This window comes from Borostomias antarcticus (genome assembly GCF_949987555.1).
Source record: "Borostomias antarcticus genome assembly, chromosome: 1".
NCBI lineage: Eukaryota > Metazoa > Chordata > Actinopteri > Stomiiformes > Stomiidae > Borostomias > Borostomias antarcticus.
The window spans coordinates 50,967,549-50,977,869 of NC_140234.1; the positions used below are offsets into that span (position 1 = coordinate 50,967,549).

Sequence of the window (10,321 nt, forward strand, 5' to 3'; positions counted from 1 at the left end):
CAGCCTAGTATAAACGTGTTATTGAAATCAATAATCACTCTGGTATAATTAATTTGTATGTTGTCCCACATGACTTCTCTACTACATCATGTATTTATTTACACATATTTATACATTTTATGCCATATTTTGTGACGAGTTTGAATTTGGTTTGACAAATCACCGGGTTGAATCAGGGCGACGGGGAAACCTCCGGTTGAAAATATGTCGGTTGCTCACTGGGTTGCTATCTTTGGTGCGCTGGTTTACAGCCATGCACAAAAATACATTACTGCCCATTATTGAGATGTGTGTCACGACTAGGGCCGTGTCCGAATTGCATACTACCTGCTACATGCTATATAGTAGGCACTATATAGTATGCATACTGCATACTATATAGTACCTACTGTTCCACAAAACGCGTGTAGTATGTGAGAAAATACAGCATGCTACTCGAGTCATCCAGCGGAAGTGACGGGTTACGATACTGTTTACTCCCGCGAAGCTGTGGTACAATTATCCGGTGTTTTCTGTGATCATTTTGTGTATTATCCACAAAAATGTAGCCTTTTCCTGTCATGGGATGTGCGGCTGCTGCTGCCGCCAGGAGAAGTCGTGTTTACGCTGCAAGGAGAAGAGCCGTCATGAGATCTTCTCGACATGCTTGTAGTTGAGGTAAATATTGAACGTTAGCTTGCTAGCTACGCTAGTTAGCTAGGTTAGTTGATAGCCCCGCATGTACTGGCTTGGGGCTAGCTATACTGTTACATTTGTACCAGGGATGTTATATTAAATAGATTCTGAGAGACAGGTAAGCAAAACAATAAAACTCAACTCATTTTAAAGAGGTGGGTAAACTGAGTTTACCTGGGTTTACTCATCACTACACGCCTGCTTTGTAATGTTACATTTTAGCTCTACAGATAATGACATCTATCTATTATCACATTGTAAAGACAAGTATATGCCATACGCACAAATGAGTTAAAGTTTGCCCTAATAATATTCCCCCTGTAGGCTCACATGGAAGACAGAGGTCCTCACCAAGTCAACCTCCACGTCCCTGCTGAGGACCTATTTTGACGGCTGGACACAAGGAGGGACTTCAGATTGTCAAAATCGACACAGAGGAACCTTGGTGATGGTCAGGAGGATGGGGCAAGACCATGGAGGTGCTAATAATAGCAATAACAATAATAATAATTCATTGCATTTAGAGCTTTTCTCAGTACTCACCCTTTACAATGGTCTTGTCATCTTGCCAGCATTACGTTAGTCATTTATTTAGCAGACACTTTTGTGTGTCTGCTAAGCGACTTACAGTAGGCTTAATTGCATTTAACCATTTAAAGGTTGAAGACCTTGATGGGGGCCATGGTCCTGCTGCTGCAGATCATCCCAACCCTGGAGATGGCCTCAGAAAGTGTCTCGCAGCGGCAGCATCAGCACCAGCACAAGCTGCCTGGATCCCAGCTCTTGGTGAGCACGACTACCCACATCCTGCCATAAGTAGTCAGTCTATCAGTTCATGAGTGTGCTTTACCTTGTTCCTTATAGACAGCCTTGAGGCTTTAAACACTGATCAGTTGGTTATAGGCAGCCTTGAGGCATTTGTTTAAATGTATGTGTAACACTGTACATAGTAATCAGTTTAAGTATTTTGGGGGGGAGACAACAGATCAGCGTTCTCCTGTCAGTACCTTTTGCAAGGAAAGCTAATGATCTGACCAAATATAAACAAGTCAAAAGTATATTTGAAGACCATTGTGTAATAAAAATATCCAAGAAATGTTTATGGTTGTGTTTCTTCCATTATACATGTAAAGGTTACTTCTTGATGTATTAACATTTCAACAAAGTGTAATATCTACACATCAGACACATTGTCTTGATATGTCTACAGGTCATGTACAGTAACTTGGAAGGTCTTACAACACGCAGAGCGCTTTGGACATGTAACTCCCTTATCAAGTAGTCGTTAGTCAGACACATTAAACTGAAGCTTTCATAACCGTCTCTGAATAATTCCAATGAAGCATTGTGAACCAACATGTGTGTTCCGTCTTTCATGCCTAATTGCAAACTACAATGTCCATTAGGAATGTTCTTTTACTCTAATGACTGGTTTTAGGTATAGTGACATTTGTTCTTTGACTGGGAAGACATTACAAGGAATGACACACAAACACCAATTTAATTCAAGAAAATACATTTAATAAAAAATAACAAAAACAATAATGGAACAAGATAAAACAGTTTTTTTTGACTGAGGCTTCTAGAAGCAACATCAGCCGGTCCTCCCTCTCCTTAAACAACCCCCTTTCCTCCCTCCACTCAGCCTTCATCTCTGCCTTCTCTCTCCCCCATTCAACATCAGCCGGTCATCCCTCTGGAGGACGGCCAACTCTTCCCTGTTTACGGGGAAGAGAAACCACGCTGAAAGGCTTGGAGTAAGTTAACTAACGTATGCATTGTTGTTCAGAAGCAATCCAGCGGTCTGTTTACTTTGGATATTGATTTATGTAGGACCTACATCTTAGAAGCTGGGCTGCAGGGGACGACGGAGACAGCCTGGATAAAGCACGCAGAGAACCTTGTAGCCATGTACAAGGTGATTTTGATCTACAGGCTACATGATAGCAAAGATATTGATAGGGACTCACAGTTTGTATGACACTAGAAATCTTATCTAACCTCATAGGACCTAAAGAGCCCCAGAACTGGGGTCAGCACAGAGGGAGGGGAGGCCACAGCCGCTTCGTGGAAGTGGTACGGGGTCTTGGAAGAGGCGATGGGGGCCACCCATGCAGCCGTCCTCCAGAGGATCATCGTCCCTGGTGTGGTCGTTGGTCCCTGTAATACATCCAGAAGTATTATGGGACAATGAATATTAATATATGATATATGAACAGTTGAACTCGTTTAAATCATGGAATGAACAGACAATTGTTTAAACAACTTCCAGTAACGTTAGGCTCGGTGGCTTAGGTTAGCCATTTAACAACTCATCACAATTTTGACATTTCTTGCACATTTCTTAAGCGATCATGGTCATATTACATGGAAATGTTAGTCTGTTTCTCTCGATTCTAGCTATAGAAACATCTAAGATTTGACATGAATACGTTTTGAGCAAGAGCCGTCTGAACACCTGTAACGTTAGCAGCCTATTAACATTAACTGGGCTAGCTAGCTAACGTAACGTCCACCACAGAGATCAATGCAAGCAGCTAGCTATCATGACGTTCTTTTTCGAAATGTCATTTCTACCCCACCTATATACACAAAACTGCATTTGTAGCTCTGTGTCGTTATAACTAAGATATCTGTCCGGAAAAATAATTTTTCCATCGACAAATTAAGTCAATACTTACATTTGAAAACTCCCGCTGCGGTCCCGGAGACCTCTTCGTTCGCCATCTTTTTTTATTTTTCTCACAGCCCAGTGACGTTTCACCTCTCGACTTCCGGAACAGTATGCTCTGGACTATGCTACATTTACGCCCATTTTTTCGCCGATTTCGCCTACTATATAGTACCTACTATATAGTAGGCGAAATACAGTATGCACAGTTTTGATGCAGCATGCTGCATCTCGCCTACTATATAGCAAGTAGTATGCAATTCGGACACGGCCTAGGTGTGTATACTAGGGGTGTGCCCGAATACGGTATTCGGATGAGCACAAATAGTAGCTTTTTCCCGAATAGTAAATTCGTACGAATATTGGGAAAAATATTCGGGAGGGGGGAGAACAGTCAAATAGGCTACTGTATGAGTGAGCGATGCGTGCACGTTCTGTCTGAGGGAGAGAGAGAAGCTGCATTTCCATTACACCTTTTCGCAAAATAAAAGCGATATTTCTAAAGTTTTGACAAAGTACAATTGCGACTTGTAGGTGTTTCCATTGAAAGGTGTTTTGCACAAGAGACGTAATTCTTGTAGTCTAGTCTCGTGACACCACACAATTCACGTAAAGCGCAACCAGGAAGTAAACCATGAATGTATTAAGTAAACAAACTGTTGTAATATTTGAACTTTATTTTAGCTTTCCCCTCGGCTCCGCTCTTAAACAGTGCGCGTTTCTCGTATCGTTGCTTTAGGGTCTTTCACTTGCTCCGGAGGCATATCACGTCATTTTTTGAAGCGAGCAAATCACGTGACCCCTACCTCATCTTCTCCTGCCTAAATTCGAAAAAAGTGTTTCCATTACGCTTTTGCGATATACTTCTATAGTGAAACTTCTGAAAAACCACCTCATGAGAGCGTAAAAACGTTTTATCGAAATTTGAGAGGTTTTTCGAAATGTAGGTGTTTCCATTACCGATTTTTTATTGCAATATTTAGGTTTTGCGCAATTCTAGGTGTAATGGAAACGCGACTAGAGAGAGAGGCGCATGCGCTTGCAGTCTAGCACCTGCTGTCTGTCTAGACAACGTGGAGAGGGAGATAAAGTTTGGAGCGTGCTGAGGATCCAGATAGTAGGCAGGCAACGAACGTAAGCAGCACCAAGGGCTTTTGTCCCTAGTTAACTGGTTTATTGAGACAGTTATTGGATTTTGTTTTCTTGTCGTAGCCTACCTGCTGCAATAGCCTATGTGAACTGTAGAGTTTGTTTGAGCAGAGGAGGACCGGTAGCTAGCTTGTTAGCTCAGTGTAGTATATCTAGCTAACGCTAGCTATTTCAGCTACGCATGCTCAGCCTCTCACTAGCCTATATAATATCTGGCTATTTTGAAATATGAAATAATGATGAATGTATATTTTAACAACTGAAACACAACTGATCAAATGTTTGATCCATGCCGTTCAGTTATCAGCACAACAGAGTAGTCTAGTGTAGGCCTAAGATAGGCTATAATCAAAGTCCTTATCTCTGATATAACAATAATAAACTATTTAAACAGATTTAAAAAATAATAAGAATAATTTCACTACAATACCCTACTTACCCATGGTTTAAGCACCTACATGTAGGCTACATTTAATTTTATAATTAATTTCAATTATATTTATAGTAATACATGTTAATTGCTGGGTTTGTGAAAACCGTTACTAGTAGGCTACACCACGCTGCCTGTGTCACATGGTTGCAGATAATATATTAGATATTATGACACGGGCGAAATAGAGCTACTATAGCTGTTCTAGCAAAGTTGCTATGAGGACTTATATTTTGATTTAGAAAAAAAATGTCAGTTTCTAACTAAATGTAGAATGTCCCCCAGTTAAGGGTGGTGGTGGGGTTCTGACACTTCATAGTTTGTTAAAATAAAAACATACAGGATGATGATGATGAGGAATTATACTTCATAATGAATGATAATAATAATATATATAAACAGCTATTCTGCGTTGAAAGCACAGCAATTGCAATGCCAATTAATATTAGGCTAAAGAAATGACATTTCCCCACAGTTTAAACCGTTTTGAACCGACTTCCGATTTAAGCCCCACCCACTTCCGAATACGAATAATTAGCTGTCAAATACAAATACAAATAGTGGGCTCCCGGCACACCCCTAGTGTATACTGTAGGCAGCAAGGTAGAGCCTAAATGCAGATGGAGAGAGGCGAAGAGAAGTTTAATTCCGAAAATAATCACAGGAACACGGGGTCACAGTATGACACCAAACAAGGAATGGACTCAAATATAAAGGGAAGCTAATCAGGGACAAAACAGTGTACTACGTAGTGCTTACATCGAGACACAGGTGCAGACAATCACACAGGAGGACAGACCGTGAAGGGTTAACAAACACTAGGAGACACTAGGGAAGGGAAGAGAAGACACAAGGGAGCTAGAGGGGGCACAGAACTGAGGGGGACAAGAACTAGACAAGCTGAGTAGCAAAACACAGTTAACACAAACACAGAGAAACCAACTGTGGGCACAAAAGGAGAGGGAACACAAACACTAGGGCAGGGAGCAAAAGTGAAGTCACAGGAAGCAGGGCGGGACCTGACAATGGGTGCAGATTTGAGAATAGAGTATGCTTAATTATTTAGAGATCTCTACGGTGGCCGACGCGTGCAAATCACAACGGCAAATCCGGAACACAACGGCAAGTTCAAAAAACACAACCGCAAAGTTCAAACACAACAACAAAGTTAAAAAACACAACAGCAAGTCAGAAAACACAACTGCAAGTCGGAAACACAAATGCAATACAGAATACACAACAGCAAGAGAGAAAACACAATCGCCAAATGGAAACCACGATTGCAACTCCCAAAAACACAACGACAATAACCAGAAATCACATTAGAAATGTGTCAACCGGAAAGGGATTTACTACTTGTTGAATCTGATTGGGCAGCTATAGTGTCAATAACAGTGGGACGTGCGTGAAACGAATACTTAAATGAATTTGAAATGATACGTTTAATGACTGGGTTTAAGAATGGAACTATTTTTCTCCCACATGCAGGAGCCTATCTTGCCTCCTGCCAGGCTGTTGTTATAAATAAGAAGTTCTTAACTACTTGCCTGGTAAATAAAGGTTATTGATTGCTGATGAGCTAGCTAGCTAATTGTCATTGATGTCATATCAAATATTGGACATTTTTATCTATAGCTAGTTTCCTGCTTTAGTAGGCTAGTGGCCTCTAAGTAGTTTGCACAAAACAGCTGATCAGACGTTACGATGCGCTAGGCTCTTGGCTAGTCTATGTGACACGTAGATGGCAATAATAGCTAAAATAATGAAGATATGTTTCGAGTATATCTGTGGTGGTGATAGGATAACATTCATATACAGAGAGAGGACGAGTAGTTGTTTTGTTGTATATTATTTCAATATACAACAGAGATCATCTACAAAATAGATTACATCCTAATTCGTAGCATCATCCATGTCTAAATCCCGAGCAGCCTCCCAACACTTGGCCAACTCAACATCTGTCCTCTGTAAGGAAATCAGGTTACTGCGTGTCATAGCTGGGTAGGCTCGGACACAAGGTTTTTACTCTGGAGCATGCTCTGACTACGAGCACTTGTGTCAGCGGTAGGCGAAGTGGGCATAGATGGAACTGGGGCAGTTGATGAGTCAGACAACTCAGTCGCGAACACGGTATCAACCAAGTCAACTACCTCACTCAGTCCTGCGCACGGGTAGGCTACATGCGCACACAGGGAACACTTCAGGAAACCTAGCTCTGGGCCAACACATCAGGCTGTAGAACAGAGGGATATGTTCCAAAATCTCCAGCATAGGCATAACCCTGCCACCAGCAATATCGTTACCGAGCAAGAACATTTACACCTATTGGAAAAGACGGACGCACGGCCACCTTACACTCCACTGGCTATCACAACTGAAGTTCCCCAGATGGAGAGGCACCGACACATAGCTCATTTCGATGTCCTGCACCAATACACTAGAACCAGTGGAAGACTTTTCAGAGAAAGGCAGAATATCAGAGAGTATAAAAGACTGGGCTGCTCCCGTATCTCTCAATATGCGCACTGGATACTGGTCCGCCGCCGTGCCACAGAGAGACACCCACCCACAGGAACGGTGCGTAACCAGGCTGCAGTGAACCGCGCACTCCACCCAACTGGCGCTACTGGTTGCACCAAACCAACCTCCTTGGGGTGTTTGCTGGGCTGCGACATTTTGCGTTTCAACATGAAGCAGTCGGCCCTTACTCCAGCCAACCAGCTAACGTCAAAATCACTAGGACAAGAATGAATGAATGATGATGCTACGAATTAGGATGTAATCTATTTTGTAGAGAATGATGATTGAAATAATATATAACAAAACAACTACTCGTCCTCTCTCTGTATATTAATGTTATCCTATCACCACCACAGATATACTCAAAACATATCTTCATTATTTTCGCTATTATTGCCATCTACGTGTCACATAGACTAGCCAAGAGCCTGGCTATGCATCGTAACGTCTGATCAGCTGTTTTGTGCAAACTACTTAGAGGCCACTAGCCTCCTAAAGCAGGAAACTAGCTATAGATAAAAATGTCCAATATTTGATATGACATCAATGAGCTAGCTAGCTAGCTCATCAGCAATCAATAACCTTTATTTATCCAGGCAAGTAGTTATTTATAACAACAGCCTGGCAGGAGGCAAGATAACAGACTGGCAGGAGGCAAGATAGGCTCCTGCATGTGGGAGAAAAATAGTTCCATTCTTAAACCCAGTCATTAAACGTATCATTTCAAATTAATTTGAGTATTCGCTTCCCGCACATGTCCCACTGTTATTGACACTATAGCTGCCCAATCAGATTCAACAAGTAGTAAATCCCTTTCCGGTTGACACATTTCTAATGTGATTTCTGGTTATTGTCGTTGTGTTTTTGGGAGTTGCAATCGTGGTTTCCAATTTGCGATTGTGTTTTCTCTCTTGCAGTTGTGTTTTCTGACTTGCTGTTGTGTTTTTTAACTTTGTTGTTGTGTTTGAACTTTGCGGTTGTGTTTTTTGGACTTGCCGTTGTGTTCCGGATTTGCCGTTGTGATTTGCACGCGTCGGCCACCGTAGATCTCTGCTTTTAATCAATCATGGCAAACCATGCACAGAATCCCAGAAACAGATTAAACGATATGGACACTTCTTAAAGTCACGATTGTGCAAGCATCTCTTGCTTTTATTGATATGATGTTTCAGAAGAGACAAAAAAGCCTAAGAAATGACGTTTATGTTTGAGTAATATTGCAGCTGCAAACCATTATAGGAATCTGCCCTGAATTAGGTTTGTATAAAAGCATTTTTGTCTTGCATTAATATTGGTTGAGAAGATCAAATTTGATACCATTTGTGGCTTTGGAAGACGATAACAAATGGCTCATATAGCCTGACTGGACAAGGGATACTTTTTAGTGTGGGTCCTTTTTCATCTGTGGTTCTACTGTACAGTATACGTCCAAGACCGTCTTCTTCTAAATGTTGTATACAGTACCACCAATGATCAACAATTGCTTATATATCTTGGCAGGGTTCAAAATTAATGGTGGGCCCGATTATTTATGATGCTGTTTGCTAATTTTAAGTATCACATTAAGGGGCAAAACAATGGGAGACAGGCAGGCGAGTGAATTGAGAAGCGACCTGCAGTGTTGGGCAGGAAAGCGGCAGGCTCATTTCTTTCATGCGTGAGGGAACTTATCTAGTCTGCTGTGTGCAGCATTATTTTTCAGGCGATCAATCCTGAAACAGTTGAGCTAAGAAATGAAAAAACTTTTCCATTGTATTTGTTACTGTTTACTCTATATCCTGCACCTGATGAAAAGTGTTAAGGGATGCATTTGACATGCCTTATCCTCCGTTGTTGGCTGGTGCAAGCCTGAGACGCATGACCACAAAGCCTGGGAGTTGTTCGTCCCCAGGGCAACACTAAATTACCACTGCCAGACAGTTGTTTTTTTTGGTGTTTCCTCGAGCAGTGTTTAAGTTATTGGCTTGGAAGCACACTGGGTCGGACTGAGATGGCCTTGCTCCTGGTCTCTGCCACGCACAGCCTCCTTTTCAAACTCAAATAGAGTGGATCTAGTGGACAAGCACAGCTGCAGTGTTCACAGTGCTCAATCAGTCCCTCACTATCTTTTTGTTTTGACCTATTGAACTTTAGGTCAGCCTATCTGATCTGTTAGAGCAGTGTACTGCCTCCCCTGGCTAGATTCCCATTATTTGCACACTGACGGGATACTAGCCAATGGGTCACACCACTAATTTGGTGTGTAATTTAGTAAAGTAGTTCAGTCCTCTTGGGACTTGCCCTCCACCTTTTTCAAGAACTATACTGTAACTTAAGGCTCGTTCAGACTTCATGGCTTAAGTTGTTGAGTCCTTATTCAGTATTCACACAGGCACTTAAGAGGGTCATCCATCACTGTACTGCAGAATTCAGGTGGACCTGCTTCCCTAAAGACTTCTTCAGTTTTATATAGGGAGACACTTTATAAGACATTGTTACCTGCACTTCACCCAAATGTTTCAAATGTTACGTCATGTTCTCTGTTTAAATGTACTATGCAACCATGCTGTTGAAAGCATGAACATCTGAAAATCATTATCTGCAAACTTTTTAAGCGACAGTAAAATTTCAACTATTTCCAGATACGTAAGTTAACAAGGTGAGATCACCCAGAGAGCAGTGCTAGCTTTCTTAAAGGACGATGGGGAATTCCCTCTCGGTGTAGCATGGGAAGCTAATTTTGATGTTAGACTGAGGTGGGCAAGTACAGCGCAGAATATTGAAAAATAAAACTGAAGAGATTATTAGGGAGACCATGCATTAGTCCATTAGTGGTTACATAGTAGACCATGCATCCATTAGAGGTTACATATGGTTTGAGTTTAAAAGAATTCCCT

At 41.6% G+C, this 10,321-nt stretch overlaps 1 long non-coding RNA gene across 1 annotated transcript; it reads left to right on the plus strand.

The window, feature by feature from the left end:
• The first annotated feature begins 605 nt into the window (after positions 1 to 605).
• On the plus strand, positions 606 to 1,639 carry LOC311310942. Its single transcript, XR_014630528.1, has 3 exons — positions 606 to 657; positions 1,000 to 1,154; positions 1,335 to 1,639. It is a non-coding gene; the product is annotated as an uncharacterized lncRNA (long non-coding RNA).
• Positions 1,640 to 10,321: the final 8,682 nt, after the last annotated feature.